Source organism: Mustela nivalis (genome assembly GCF_964662115.1).
Source record: "Mustela nivalis genome assembly, chromosome: 4".
NCBI lineage: Eukaryota > Metazoa > Chordata > Mammalia > Carnivora > Mustelidae > Mustela > Mustela nivalis.
In genome coordinates this window covers 34,877,539-34,892,978 of record NC_139023.1, presented here as the reverse complement: position 1 = coordinate 34,892,978, position 15,440 = coordinate 34,877,539, and the positions used below count along the sequence as shown (strand labels likewise).

The following is a 15,440-nucleotide window of genomic DNA, read 5'->3' as shown; positions in this document are numbered from 1 at the left end:
GCCTGGTTGGCCCAGTGGGTTATGCTCTGCCTTCAGCGCAGGTCATGATCTCAGGGTCCTGGGATGGAGTCCCACATGGAGCTCCCCGATCAGCCGGGAGCCTGCTTTCCCCCACACCCTCCCGCCTGCCACTCTGCCTACTTGTGATCTGTCTGTTAAATAAATAAGCAAAATCTTTAAAAAGAAAAAGAAAAAAGAAGTTAACTTTGAGTTGAAAGTGGAAGGATGCACTACAGAGCAAGACAGAAGTAGAAGGTGTGAGGACTGGGTTCTGGAGGGCATTGCAGACACAAAAGGAATAGGAGTGTAAAGACCCTGGAGCAAGTAAGAGTAATGACATGGTGGAGGAACTCAAAGAAAGCCATAGGTCTTCATCCAAATAGCAATGTGAAGCCCATAAAGGGTGGTTCGAAAAGATCACCTTGGCTGTATTATGGAAAACTGGTAAGAGGAAAGCTGGTCAACATAGGAAGCCTAACCAAAACGCTCTTTCAATAGGTCAGAGATAACAGACGTGCGTCCTTTCTAGAATTATCCAGGTTTGATGACAGCATATTAAATCACTGGGGCGGGGGCAAATTATTCCATAAATGATGTAGGGCACAGTTGGCTTCCCACCCTCATTCCTTACACTGAAAAAAATTCCAAATGTGTTAGTGGTTTATGTTTTTGTGTGTGTGTGTGTGTCTATTTTTTAAAGATTTTATTTATTTATTTATTTGACAGAGAGAAACACAGCAAGAGAGGGAACACAACCAGGGGCAGTGGGAGAGGAAAAAGCAGGCTTCCTGCTCAGCAGGGAGCCTGATGGTGGGGCTCAATCTCAGGACCCAAGCCCAAGGCAGACACTTAAGGACTGAGCCACCCAGGCGTCCCCAACTTTTTTTTTTTTTTTTAATACTTATTTATTTGTCAGAGAGAACACACAGGTAGGGGGGGCAGCAGGCAGAGGGAGAAGCAAACTCCCCGCTGAGCAAGGAGCCTGATGCAGGAACTCAATCCCAGGACCCTGGGATCATGCAATGAGCAGAAGGCAGCCACTTAACTGACTGAGCCACCCAGGTGTCCCAGTGATTTAACTTTTTAAAATAAGGTCACACAGGTGGCTCAATTGTTAAGCATCTGCCTTCAGCTCAGGTCATGATCCCAGGGTCCTGGGATGGACCCCCAGGGTTCCCTGGGAACCAGGAACCCATTGGGTTCCCTGCTCAGCGGGGAGCCTGCTTCTCCTGCTCCCACACTCCCTCTTATGTTCCCTCTCTCACTGTGTCTCTCTCTAATAAATAACTAAAATCTTAAAAAGTAAATAAATAAAATAAGGCCACACAAAAAAAGTCAACTAAACCAACTAGAAAAATGGATTAGAACACCCACAAACTAACACAAGCTTTTTAAGGGGCATTTAGAATATGATAAAGGTGCCACTTTCAACCATCAACCATCTAATAAACAGTAAGATAACCCTTTTCTTTTTAATTGAAGTATGATGCACACATAAAAGATTGGAAAAATATATACCCAACTTAGTAAGTGGTTAGCTCTAGGGAAAATAATATAATTTAAAGATAGATTTTCACTTTGTCAATTTTTGAACACTTCTTATAATGAATGTATACTCATATATTAAGACTTTCAAAGTACAGAACTTTGGGCGCCTGGGTGGCTCAGTGGTTTAAAGCTTCTGCCTTCGGCTCAGGTCATGATTCCCGGGGTCCTGGGATCGAGCCCTGCATTGGGCTCTCTGCTCCACGGGGAGCCTGCTTCCTCCTCTCTCTCTGCCTGCCTCTCCACCTACTTGTGATCTCTGTCTGTCAAATAGATAAATAAAATCTAAAAAAAAAAAAAGTACAGAACTTTAATTTTTAAAAGCCACAAATGTATAACTACAAGAAGACTACTGGAATACTTGCAAAGCAACATAAATCCAAGAAACCATATAGGACCAATAAATCTGGCAGCCAAAAATTATAACAGTTTTTATAAACCAAAAATATACTGTAAAATAAAAAGACAAAGAGCTTGGAAAGAAGCCTGCAACACACATCTGGTTCATTTCCTTAATTTACAGTGAACTCTGAAAAATCATTATAGAAATGGCAACCTTACAAAAAATAAACAAAGATCATGTTTACAGGGAAATACAGAGCCAATAAACAAAACATATTAAGAGATGCAAATCCAATTATCACTTTCATCTACCCAAAGATCAGTAAAAATTAATTTATCTAGTTAACTTGGATATCCATATTCAAATAATCACATAATGTTGTTGTATAAGGATGTTCACTGTTTATGAAAGAAAAAAATTATAAAGCAAAGTGTATATCCTTCTTCCCTGTGGTTCTGATTAAATAAATGATAGTATGAATACATGAAATCCTACACAGCTGTTGAAAACAGTGAGGCATGGGGCACCTGGGTGGCTTAGTCAGTTAAGCGGCTGACTTCGGCTCAGGTCATGGTCTTAGTGTACTAGGATGGAGTCCCACAGCTGGCTCAGAGCATGGAGCAATCATCTTGTCCTTCTCCCTCTCCCCCTCCCCCTGCTCATGCTCACTCTGTCCCTATGTCAAATAAATAAATAAAATCTTAAAAAAAAAAAAAAGAAAGAAAAAGAAAAAAAAAAGAATGAGGCAAATTTCTTTGTAATGATTTGGGGAAATATCCAAGATAGACTGAGATAAAATCAAGTTTCAGAAGGTCAAGGCAAACCTACTTCCCATCTAGTATCTTTGGAGATCTGTATGCCTGAGCTAAGAGGATGTGGGAATTAGAAGGGAAAGAGAAGTCTCAGGCCATCTAAGCTGGAGAGCCTAACTCTTTCAGAAAGTAGGAAATACCTAATACGAACTACTTCACAGTATAGTCTGAGCCCAATTTTTAAAAAAATGATTAGCTTTCATGTTAGAGAACTTACTGTACATACCCAAATCAGAAAACCCTGAAAGTAAATGTATCACCCCATTCTTATAGGCAGATAAAAATTCACCCCTGAAAGCCTCTTTCTCACCTGTCTTTTCAAATCCATAAGCAAATCTCTACTTACAATTGTGGTCCCTCTTTCCCTCTTATCTGTGCCTCCCCAGGCCAATAAAATGTCAGCTGAAATTAAAAGATACTATAAGATTTTTTTAAATGAAATTCAAATACTGAAATGCTTAATACCTACCCAGTTCTGTACCCTCTGAACGCAGAAATGCTAACAAATCGCCTTTTAGGGAAAAAGGGAGACTTGTTTTTATCACCCACAAAAATTGTAAAACACAGATATTTTTAAGTCTTTTAAAAAATCCATTTGACTAATAAGGCCAGTTTCCACCAATACCACCATTACCCTCCACCTCCAAAAAGCCTCCACCTCCGAAGAGCCCACAGCTTCTTGAGGGCAGGAACCTACCTTACTCACTCTGTCTCTAAACACCTCCTTTACTGCGTAAGCCACAGCGGTGAATAAATATTTGCTGAATCTCTGACGTTTATTTTCTCTCTATCTACATATGCCACAAGCACATAAATCAACTGGAATTTTTTTTTTTTTTTTAAGATTTTACTAATTTGTCAGAGAGAGAGAACACAAGCAGCAAAAGCCTCAGGCAAAGGATGAAGCAGGCTCCCCACTGAGCAAGGAGCCTAATGTGGGACTTGTTCCCAGGACCTTGGGAGCATTACCTGAGCTGAAGGTAGATGCCTAACTGACTGAGGCACCCAGATATTCCAAATCTACTAGGATTTTAAAGTAGACAGTACTACTTAGCCTCCAGTAAAATGAGAAAATGTATTTATACCCAGGATATTCTTCAATAGTACTATCCTCCTGTGGAACTTTTCTTCACATAAACTTGAGCTATTTTAAGTACTGTGCAGCTTTCAGTTAGTAGTTTCCACTTAAAAATTACCTGTTTGTTTGTTTGTTTTTTAACAGAATGGAACAGCTCTTTTTTGGCAAGAACCTCAGAACAAGTGTCAATGCATATCAGCAGCTAAGCACTAGAGCAAAAAACTTAACCAATCCTACCTCACATTTAAACCTCATGCGTCCACAGACATTAAATAGCTGCTCTATCGTGGGCAAGACAGAACTCTATCGTTACTGAATCAGAATTCTGGTATATCAGAATTTATTTGGGGTGTTTTACAAATATCTAGAATTTACTTCAGGGTACAGCAGGGTATTTTACAAATACCTAAGGATATTAAAACAATGGTTTTGATGTCTTTGTTGCAGAGTTATTGTTCACCTCAATATATGTCCCTAATATAAGAACAATGCTAAATAATACCAAAGCCATGGACTTGACTCTTTTTTTTTTTAAGTATTTTTTTTAGTGCTCGCTTCGGCAGCACATATACTAAGTATTTTTTTAAAGACTCTATTTATTTATTTGACAGAGAGAAACCAGAAGTAGGCAGAGAGACAGGCGGAGAGAAAGGAGGAAGCAGGCTTCCATTGAGCGGAGAGCCCAATGTGGGGCCCGATCCCAAGACCCCGAGATCATGACTTGAGCCGAAGACAGAGGCTTAAACCACTGAGCCACCCAGGCGCCCCTATGGACTTGACTCTTGAAGACAACCAGATTTATTGCAATTGGTCATAAAACGCCTAAGTCATGAAAACATGAACAATACACTGAAAAAAAAATCAAAATCCAAAATAATCCAGGGGAGGAAGGAAGGAATTAAATGTGGGCATAGATAAAATAGATGAAATAAAATAGGCCATTCGTTGATAATTATTGAAGCTGGGTGACAGCTACTAGGGTCCCTATACAATTCTTTTCCATACTCTGAAATTTTTGATAATAAGCATTTAATTTATACATCAGTATTTTCCTATTACAATTAATATTTGTGACAGAAATCTGTGGGCATAAATTAACCAACAGTTTATGGATTGCTTTTTATGTCACATAAAGGACAGAACTGTACACACATCTAAAGCTCTCAAACCAACCACTCTTTAAAAAAAAAAAAAAACCCACTCTTAAACAACTCCTATCACAGAAGTCAAAGAGTTCACTCTGAATGTTGGGAGGGCAAATGCAATCCCCCATATCCCTCATATTCAGGTCATTTCCTCCTTCCACTGCAACTAGCAGACCTGGTATAGAGTTCAGTGGTAATAAGTCAGTTGAGTCATCCTGTTTCTATATGCTAACGGAACTTTCCAGTGCTGTTAACTAGGTTATTATCTGCTGTTAGAACCTTAAACACTCCAGCTCATGCTGGGCGGGTTTAATTTACCTTATTTCACCTTTGGGAAGTCAAATTTAATCTCTTACTTATATCTTTGGAAAAGGTGAAAAAGTAGATTGTAGACTGTAGTTTCACTACCCTATTTTGTAGAATTATGCATTAGAATTACATGCTTATATACAAGATTTATTACTTGGGAAATTAACTTTTTAAAAGCGGCTTTGTTTTTTTTAAGACTGTATTTATTTATTTGAGAGAGAGAGAGCATGAGTAGGGTGAGGGCAGAGGGAGAAGCAGACTCCCTACTGAGTGGGGAGCTCAATGTAGGGCTCAATCCCTGGACATCAGATCATGACCTGAGCTAAAGGTAGATGCTTAATTGACTGAGCCATCCAGGCACCCCTTAAAAGTTGTTTTTAATGAGGCTAAAACATTCTTAATAGCAAATAACTGTGAAGTTATCAGTGTTATAAAATTTTATCAAATCACTTGGTATCAGTGGTAACCCCAGAAGTACACAGAGGAAAATGGAAAATGTCAACTTTTCCACTCCTCTCTGCCCAAGTCTCCTCCCTTTCCCCAGAGGTACCACTGCTGATAGTCTGCTGTGAATACCTGCAGGTTTCTTCATATGCATCTATGTACAGCCTTATAAATACATACATATGCATGTATGTACACCCTTATAAGTACATATATACAAATATCATTTTGGTTGATCCTACAGATCATATTATACATATTCTTCAACTTACAGTTTTGTAGCATAAAAAACCTTCAGACCATGGCTTCTAGGTGCCTCAGTTAGTTAAGCCTCTGCATTCGACTCAGGTTATGATCCCAGGGTCCTGGCATCAAGCCCTGCATCAGGCTTGCTGCTGAGTAGGGAGTTTGCTCTGTCTCTGCCCCTTACCCTCCCCATGCTCTCTTTCACATAAATAAATAAAATCTTGAAAAAACAACAATAACAACAAACTTTCAGACCTTTCAATACATAAAGCTCTACATCATTCTTTGTAATGGCTACATAATTCTCTAAAAACATGAACCTATTTAGCATTCCTTCAGTAGAGATTACTTAGGGACCTGCCAATGTTTTTTTAAAGTAAACTCTACCCCCAACAGGGTGCTCAAACTCATGACCCTGAAATCAAGGGCTGCATGCTCTACTGAGCCAGCCAGGCCTCCATGGACTTTCCAACTTTTTATTAGTATAATACTGCAACAACCATCTTTGTGCCCACATTTTTGTGGGGTGGAGTACAAAAAAATTAATATCTAGGCCTAATAAGGTCATTCACAAAAAGCCTTTGCCAATTCTATCAACAGCACATAGTACATGTTACTGTGTAACACAGTAATTACATACAGTATTATTATCACTGATAGTACAATAACATATGGATATATACTCAAGATATATCTATACCAGAATGTCTGATCCCCAAAATGTAACTCATTGTTTCTATTTCCTAGTTCCAATAATGCTGCATATCTTTTCAAGTTTATTGGCATTTATATTTCTTCTTTTTCAAACTTTTGTCTTACTGATTTTAACAGCTCTTTATAGCTGCTTTTTATTTATTATAGTTTTTTATGTAGTATTAATCCATTTTTATATCGTAGTAAGATTAAGAACTTTTTTTTTTTAAAGATTTTATTTATTTATTTGACAGACAGAGATCATAAGTAGGCAGATAGGCAGGCAGAGAGAGAGAGAGAGGAGGAAGCAGGACCCTGCTGAGCAGAAAGCCTGATGCGGGACTCGATCCCAGGACCCTGAGATCATGACCTGAGCCGAAGGCAGAGGCTTTAACCCACTGAGCCACCCAGGCGCCCCAGATTAAGAACTTTTTATAGGTTATTTGTGTCCCTTCCTTCTAGGTGGTTCCAAAACCAAATTCATAAAGTCTATTTTTACATATATATTTTTTAAAGATTTTATTTATTTATTTGACAGACAGAGATCACAAGTAGACGGAGAGGCAGGCAGAAAGAGAGAGAGAGGGAAGCAGGCTCCCTGCTGAGCAGAGAGCCTGATGCGGGACTCAATCCCAGGACCCTGAGATCATGACCTGAGCTGAAGGCAGTGGCTTAACCCACTGAGCCACCCAGTGCCCCTATTTTTACATATTTTTCTATTTAAATATTTATCTATCTTAGACTATTAGCTAAAGAGTTAATAAAATTACAAACCATAAAAAATGGATCTAGGGGCACCTGGTAGCTAAGTCAGTTGAGTGTGTGCCTTCAGCTCAGGTCATAATTCCAGAGTCCTGGGATGGAGCTCTCCCCAACAGGGTCCCCGCTCAGCAGGGATTCCACTTCTCCCTCTTCCTGCCACCTGTTCTCTCTCTTTCAAACAGGTAAAACCTTAAAAAAAAAAAAGATCTAAAATCCTAAAGAAGCATTGAAAATAACATCCAATGACAATATGAAATAATATTTAGAAGGTATTTTAATTTTCTTTAATGTTTTAACTAACACATTAACAATAAACCCTAGATTATCTTTAGATAATTTTACTTAAGCTCTTTCATTTTGGAACTATTTTTTGTTGCCATAGAGGTTAAGGACTCACATGAAGGCAAAAAATGTCTTACAAGACATTAAAGATTTAGGGAGGGGCACCTGGATGGCTCAGGGGGTTAGGCCTCTGTCTTTGGCTCCGGTCATGATCTTGGGGTCTTGGGATTGAGCCCTGCGTCAGGCGCTCTGCTCAGCGGGGAGCTTGGTTCCCTCTCTGTCTGCCTGCTTTTCTGCCTACTTGTGATATCTCTCTCTCAAATAAATAAATAAGATCTTCAAAAAAAAAAAAAAAAAGATTTAAGGAGGAAAGCATTTCTATGTTAGTATGTGTATGTGAGTGTTCATTTTTGTTCCTCTTACAGAAGAAAATACTTGGTTTGGTTAGATCCTTTTAAGAAACTATTATATTCTAAATTGTTTCAAAAGATAATTTTGGGCCGCCTGAGCGGCTCGGTCGTTAAGCATATGCCTTGAGCTCAAGTCATGATCCAGGGTCCTGGGATGGAGACCTGCATCAGGCTCCCTGCTCAGCGGAAAGTCTGCTTCTCCCTCAGCCACTCCCCCTACTTGTGTTCCCTCTCTCCACTATATCTCTCTCTCTGTCAAATAAATAAATAATTAAATATTTAAAAAAATAAAAGAGGCAATTTTACAAAAACCTAGGAGTAACAAAAATTTCCAAAATGTAATAAAATGTTAACATAGGTTTCAAGGTTATAAAAGTCATTTTCAAATGAGTTAGCAATTTCTATAGCACACTGCAAAACAGTAAATATTTCAAAAGCGCTTTTAACACAAAATGGTTGGGAGACTCAGTCATGAATTTTTAAAGGAAATAATCTGGTCATATGCTAAATTAACCTGCAACAGTTCTCACTAAGTTGGAATGGAACTACTGGTACATGACCTTTACCTATAAATGGCCTTAAACTATTTACTTCTTGCTTTACCAGTGGATAGCAAATTTCCTATGAGTAGGTAGGTAAATGTAACAGAAACAGGGAAAAATTTTTAAAAATACAACAGGACCGAGAAGGATGTGGTCATGAAATGCGAATAAAAGACAATACCCTGAAGATCATTAAAAATTAGGAGCCAGTAAGCAAAATGGTAGATAGATCTCTTAAGTCTCTAAGAGACAAAAGAACTAATAAAATAGACATCAGCGTCTCTAAAGAATTTCTGGAATAGGTAAAGCCCAAGAGAAAAGACAATTCCCAAAAAAGTCACTATTGCTCATTAACAAACATAAAAAGTCACCCTGGGACACCTGGCTGGCTCAGTCTGCCGAACATGCGACTCTTGATCTTTAGTTCAAGCCCCAAACTGGAAGGTAGAGTTTACTTTAAAAAAAAAAAAAAAAAAGTCATCTTAATTAAGTCATCAGATACAGGCAAACTAATTTGAACTTTCACTTAAAAAGCAAAACACAGAAAGTACAAAAGTACACTGGAAGTTTACTCATACACTGCTAGTCCTGCAGCTAACTGCTGCAAAATTCTGAAAAGTAATATGACAATACGTATCAAGACCAATAGGGGTGCCAGGCTGGCTCCTTTGTAAAACAGGCAACTCTTGAACTCTAGATCTAGGAGCTGTGAGTTTGGGTCCCTTATTGGGTGCAGAATTACTAAAAAACAAATAAAAAAAAAAAAAAGAGGACCATAAAAATGTTCATATCAATGATGTGTGTGTTATTTGTGGTTTATTTTTAAATACTCCCAACAGAGGAGGGAAAGCAGAAGGATGGAAAGGAATAAATCTTCCACAAAGAATTCCAAATAATTTATGTAGATTTAACCCCTTTAAGAGGTAAAGCTTAACTCTCCTCTGACCTTGAATGTGTCCTGGACTTAGTGACTTAACTTCTATAAATACATTTTTTTAATTAATTAATTAATTAATTAATTTGACAGAGATCACAAGTAGGCAGAGAGAGAGAGAGAGAGAGAGAGAGAAGCAGGCTCCCTGCTGAGCAGAGAGCCCGATGCGGGACTCGATCCCAGGACCCTGAGATCATGACCTGAGCCGAAGGCAGCGGCTTAACCCACTGAGCCACCCAGGTGCCCGTGACTTAACTTCTAAAGGGTAGAATACAAAAAGAGAAGGTGACTTTATAGTGGAGAAACCTAGCAAATACTACCTTTAACCTAAAGATCAAAGTATACATCATTAGTGATAAATCATGTTGCTGTCATGTACCCTTTAATAAGATGTGATGAGAAAGGTATTTCACCTCTGTGGTATTCTTCCCCTAAAACATCACACTAAGTCTAATCATGAGAAAAATCATCAAACCCAAATTGAGAGGAATTCTACAAAACACCTAACCAACACTTCTCAAAACTGTCAAGGACAACAAAATACAAGGAAAGCACACAAAACTGTAACAGACCAGAGAAGACAAAGCAGACTAACACTACTTCCAGGTGATCCTAGAAGTCCTTGTAAATGATAAAAAGAAACAGATTATTACTGACACTCTATCTTAAATGAGCGAAACTGGGCAATGTACTATTAATTCCACAATTATCCACTGTTTTCCAGAAACTTCATTTTGAGTACCCTCCCTGTAATTCTACCAAGAGGCTAAAAATTAATTTTTACTTAAGGTAGAATACTATGTATTAGGTATTTCTGACCTTCCAAGCAAGCACTCAACCACTTTATATTTTATGACCTGAAATCTTTGGCTTCTGCTGCCCCTGCTCCACTGAGGTTCCATCATGAACCGAATTCATGACTTGGAAAGGTCTTTTCTTTTCCTTTTTAAAATAAATCCTCCTGGTACCTATATCAAAACATAATAAAATGGCAACCTATCCTCTACACATCTCATATTCATTCCTTAAAAAAAGGCGGGGGGGTGGCGGCTGGGGGAGCAGCGAGAGGGGAGTGGGCACCTGGCTTGCTCAGTCAGTAAAGCATGCGATTCAATCTTGAGATCATGAGTTCAAGCCTCACAGTTGCGGGGGGGGGGGGGTGAAGAAAAGGGGAAAGGAAAGGGGGAGAAGGGGTGGAGTAGTAGTAAAGAAAAGAGAAAAAGAAAGAAGAGAAAAAAAAGGAAAGCAAAGAAAATCAGGTCTAAGAACCCAGAATTATGGGGCACCGAGGTGGCTCAGTCATTAAGCAACTGCCTTCAGCTCAGGTCATGATCCCAGGGTCCTGGGTTCAAGCCCTGCATCGGGCTCCCTGCTCAGTGGGAAGCCTGTTCTCCCTCTCCCACTCCCCCTGCTTATGTTCCTCTCTACCTATATCTGTCTCTGCTAAATAAATATAATCTTTCTATAAAAGTAAAAAACCAAGAATTAGTATAACTTGATTTTTCCTTTATTTTTCCCAAGGCTGCATTATACAAATATGTACCCTTATTTAACTTCCCTACTTTGTTGCCAATCTCTAGTTTTCTCTCTTCTTCAATAAAGATTAGTTCCCTGCCCTGCTTCCAAGAGCAGTATTACTGAAAATTCATTTCCCTCATAATAAATGAGTACAGAATCCAGAATACTCAATGTGGAATTCTTGTGGTTAGGGGGGAAAAGACTGTAGAATTACTATATGCCCAGAATTTAAACACAGGGAAGAATTACACCACATTAAAATGACTGTATGGGTTCTGTTAAGGTGATCAGATGACATCTTCTCATTTTCAGAAGTTGTCATACTACATTTTACTGCTCGAATCAATTATGTATTTACCTAAGGATATGTAAACTTGTATATACATGTAAACATTCATACATTAAATAAATGATTCTGCCCAAAATACTAAAGACTGATGCCAAAACTCCCACACAATAAAAACTTAAATAATTTTTTTTTTTTTTTAAAGATTTTATTTATTTATTTGACAGAGAGAGATCACAAGTAGGCAGAGAGGCAGGCAGAGAGAGAGAGAGGAGGAAGCAGGCTCCCTGCTGAGCAGAGAGCCCGATGCGGGACTCGATCCCAGGACCCTGAGATCATGACCTGAGCCGAAGGCAGCGGCTTAACCCACTGAGCCACCCAGGCGCCCCTTAAATAATTTTTATCTATAGAAAATTTATCTATGTTCACAAATTATCTAAAACCTTAAGAATTTAGTATGTAAAAATAATTACATAATTGGTTGCCTCTGGAAGGGGGCCTAAGTGGCTAGGAGGCAGTAGTAGTAAGGACACTTCACTGTATACCATTTTGTGGCTTCTGAACTATTCAAAAAGTATTAGCTTTTATTATTATTTGTTATAGATTTTATTTATTTGACAGAGAAACACACAGTGACAGAGGAAACACAAGCGGGGCGTGGGAGAGGGAGAAGCAGGATTCTAGCCAAGTAGGGAGGCTGATGCAGGGAGCCCAATGCGGGGCTCGATCCCAGGATTCTGGTATCATGACCTGAGCGGAGGGCAGAGGCTTAATGATTGAGTGACCCAGGCAACCCCCCAAAATATTAACTTTTTAAAAGAATAACCATACAGTAAGGTTTTTATTCTTCCCCCTACCAGAACTATTAGCTCTAGGAACAAATAATTCCATCTCAATTTTCTCTTGGAGTGAATATACTAAAATCTTCTTAATCCTCATCTGACCCTTTGTCATCACTGAATTTGTTGGCTAGAGTTTATATAATAAAAGGTGGGACACCTGGGTGGCTCAGCTGGTTAAGCATGTAACTCTCGATTTTGGTTCAGGTCATGATTTCAGGGTTCTAAGACTGAGCCCCCTGCTGGTTTCCATGCTGGGCAAGAAGACTGCTTAAGATTCTCTCCCTCTCCCTCTGCCCCTTCCCCACCTCCCTCTCTCCCTCTCCCCCCCCCAAAAAAGTGTGTGAGTGCATATGTATGTATGTATGTATGTGTATACATATATATGATATATATAAAGGTTTCTAAACTTTTTAAGTAAATGTATTACAAAATGAACCAAATTCCATCATCAACAAGAAATGACTAAGTATATAATGGACCACACAATGGGTACTTCTAAAATCAGCCTCTGCCCTAAATCTGGTGTAATCATTCTTCGCAAACTCAGTTTGGAAAAGTTTACCTTTCCCTAAAGAGTACGTTTATCATGATGAGCACTTATACGGCACTGCTGAATCACTATACTGTACACCTGAAACTAACATAATGCTGTATATTTCCTACACTGTATTAAAATTAAAAACTTAAATTAAAAAAAAAAAAAGTTTACGGGCCCCTGGGTGGCTCAGTGGGTTAAAGCCTCTGCCTTCAGCTCAGGTCATGATCCCAAGGTTCTGGGATGGAGCCTCGGATCTGGCTCTCTGCTCCGCAGGGAGCCTGCTTCCCTTCCTCTCTCTCTGCCTGCCTCTCTGCCTACTTGTGATCTCTGCCTGTCAAATAAATAAATAACATCTTAAAAAAAAAAAAAAGTTTACCATTCCTTTCTTCTACTCACCCTCCAGTGGAAGCTTTAACAAGAAAATCAAAATACTGAAACTGTAAATACCACAAACTACTAATGTTGATATGTTGTTTTGTCAAATTGAGTTTAAAATAAAGGCAAATGGGAATTCACTTTCAAATTCATTTCTAAAATATACATTAAAAAAGAACAGGAGGAAAAATACAAGGACTAGACTAGTTTTGTTAACAGGCATTTTCCGAAGGCACATCCAGAATCAAAGACATCTGGATATACACAATAGCTGGGACGGTAAGGAGGAAAAAAGAAGGTGGAGGAAGCAAAAGGATAAGAGATAAAACGACTTAGTAAATAATAAATAAATTCTTTCTTATAGAATTTTCTGAACATACCAACCACGAAATGTATTTATTTATACATCAAAGTCTGAATTACAAATAATAAGATCAATATTTTAATAAATGGTCCTAGGAAAACCTCCTAGCAAGTAAAAAGGAAAAAAAACCTATCAGTGGGGCGCCTGGGTGGCTCAGTGGATTAAGCCGCTGCCTTCTGCTCAGGTCATGGTCTCAGGGTCCTGGGATCGAGTCCCACATCGGGCTCTCTGCTCAGCAGGGAGCCTGCTTCCTCCTCTCTCTCTGCCTGCCTCTCCTCTCTCTCTGCCTGTCAAATAAATAAATAAAATCTTAAAAAAAAAAAAAAAAACCTATCAGTAATTCTAGAAGACAATTTAGTTGAATATTTGACCACTGTGGAAGAACTACCATATACAATGGAAAATACCAACAAATTTACAATATAATACCGTGTACATTAAAAAAGAAGAAAATCCCAAATAAAATAAAAAGAGCAAAAGAACTGGGAAAAAAACATATTTGACTAATATGGCTGGCAAAGGCATTTTAATAACATAGAGCATATGCAAACAGATTCTTAAGTAAGCTACAGACTGTATTTGAGATTAAAAATTATAATAACTATTATGGCAAAATGAATCCAGAAGTTAAAAAATATTCATGCCCTCTGAATTCTTTTGCTTCTATCAAAAAAAATGAAACAAGATGGGATTGGGAAGGAGACAAACCATAAGTGACTCTTAATCTCACAAAACAAACTGAGGGTTGCTGGGGGAGGGGGGCTGGGAGAAGTGGGGGGTTATGGACATTGGGGAGGGTATGTGTTGGGGTGAGTGCTGTGAAGTGTGTAAACCTGGCGATTCACAGACCTGTACCCCTGGGGATAAAAATATATTATATGTTTATAAAAAATGAAAAAATTTTTTAAAAATCAAAAATACAAAGATTTATGTACAAAGATGGTTCTCATAATTTTGTAAGAGTCAAAAATTGGAACAATCTAAATGTCTGGGTAAAAGGGAATGTTTAAATTATGATACATACTGCGAAGTATCATGCAGCCAAATGTTTCATTTTTTCATAATGACATGGGGAAATGATCACAACACAATATATCAAATAGGATATAAAAATAATCATAGCACATGCACATGGTTAAAAAGCACAGGAAAACACATGCTCAAAAAAGTTGAAAGAATGTATACCAAAAGTTCAACATTGGGTGTCTCTGGGTGAAGGATTTTATTTTCCTCTTTATTCATTTCAAGTATCCTATAATGATCATGTATCGACTCTTTGAATAAGGAAAAACTTTGGATGCAGCACCTAAATTCAGGAAAACTAAGATTTATCAGTAAATAAATAGCAAGAAGTAAATAAACAAAAATATGGCAGGGATATGGTGAAGAGATTTAGGAGACAGTAATCAAATGCAATGTACAGACCTTGTTTGAATCCTGATTCAAACAAACATTATAAAAGAACATTTATGCAAGAACCGGAAACTCTGAACAGTGACTGGATTAAATGACATTTAGGAATTACTATAAAAATATTTTTAGCATAATTACAATGTCGATTATCACATCTAAAGAGTCCTTATCTCTGAGAGATCCCTCTAGGTATTTTCAGTCAAAGAGAGATAATGCCTGGGATCTAGTTGAAAATGCAAAGGGAGAAGTATAGACAAAATAAAACAACCATGAGTTAAATAATTGCTGAAGCCAACTGATAAGTACACAAGGACTCATTGTACTATTTTATCTTTTAGCACCAAAAATTTCAAACATACTTAATATCTTTTTAAAAGTAGTTTTATACACGGCACCTGGGAGGTTTAGTGAGTAAAGCATACGCCTTCAGCTATGGTCATGATCCAGAGTCCTGGGCTTGAGTCTGGTATTGGGCTCCCTGCACAGTGGGGAGTCTGCTTCTCCCTCTGCCCCTCCCCCACCCTATTCATGTTTGCGTGCACACTCTCTCAAAAATAGA

At 38.4% G+C, this 15,440-nt stretch overlaps 2 protein-coding genes across 7 annotated transcripts in view; one reads left to right on the top strand and one right to left on the bottom strand.

Moving 5' to 3' along the window:
* Positions 1-15,440, top strand: part of LIAS (lipoic acid synthetase) — a 475,402-nt gene that overhangs the window by 120,404 nt on the left and 339,558 nt on the right. The gene's annotated exons all lie outside the window — the stretch shown is intronic.
* Positions 1-15,440, bottom strand: part of SMIM14 (small integral membrane protein 14) — a 74,689-nt gene that overhangs the window by 46,873 nt on the left and 12,376 nt on the right. For 2 of the 6 annotated variants that reach the window (XM_082728907.1, XM_082728909.1), the window contains exon 2: positions 7,414-7,566. The exons of 2 other annotated variants lie outside the window; for them this stretch is intronic. The gene's annotated coding sequence lies outside the window, so the exon portion shown is untranslated. Of the gene's footprint in view, positions 1-7,389; positions 7,567-15,440 lie in introns of all 6 variants that reach the window. 2 more of the 6 variants (XM_082728908.1, XM_082728910.1) reach the window with 1 other exon arrangement.